Genomic DNA, 929 nt, shown 5'->3' on the forward strand with positions numbered 1-929 from the left:
TATATATATATATATATATATATATATATATATATATATATATGTTCATGAAAATAGCTTAAATTCAATTGAGCTGCAAGTACTTTATGAAAGCGCAATTCAACATTTTTGGAGCTTGACGTTGACTTGTTGGTGCAATGACACACAAAAAATGTTGATTGACATGGCCATGCATATTCAAGAATGTTAAAATATGGCGTGCTATTGTTGTGTCACACATGGATGATGATTTGTAACATACTTACGTGGAAAAAAGGAACAAAGAACCAAAACGAGTCAGTCCTGGTGGTAAAGGGGTTGCAGCTATAACTTCCGTCACTTGGGTTCGATTCGCGCTGAAAAGGACTATTTACGTTGTTTGGATTTCCGGCAAAAAGGTGAAAACACCTTTTTTTTTTACCAAAAAAAAAAGGAACGAAGACGTGGTGATGCGTGGAAAGTTTTTATTGACTTGAGTGACTATTTTGATGTGATAAACAAACTTTGAAAATTTTGGTGATGCTATCCTTTAGAAAAATATATATTGCACAACTGGAAAAGATTGGTGGCGATATATAAAAAAGTTTAGACTTATGATTAGGTTAAGATTTTAACTTTATATTCTCACATAAACACATAAAGGGTTATGATATTTCAAGAAGTGTGTTATTTGCAGAGGTGATTAATAGGAATGGTTCACACAAAAAATAGATTAAGAACAGGTCTGTCTCAAGTCGTGTGTGGCGTTGAGTAATTCGGATTAGATAAATGTTCGTAAAAGATTGGTTTAAGTGATAGGCGTTTCTCACGTTTTTTCTGTTCTATGAAATAATAACTACGTACCTTTAAGTCTTAACTTGGTACTTTACTAAATAGCCCTCGAGTTGTATCTACCAATACGGCTCAAAATAGACTATACCTATTTGTTTATTCCTCAAAGAGATTATTGA

The sequence above is a fragment of the Brassica oleracea genome, chromosome C4 (assembly GCF_000695525.1).
Source record: "Brassica oleracea var. oleracea cultivar TO1000 chromosome C4, BOL, whole genome shotgun sequence".
In the NCBI taxonomy this organism is placed as follows: Eukaryota; Viridiplantae; Streptophyta; class Magnoliopsida; order Brassicales; family Brassicaceae; genus Brassica; species Brassica oleracea.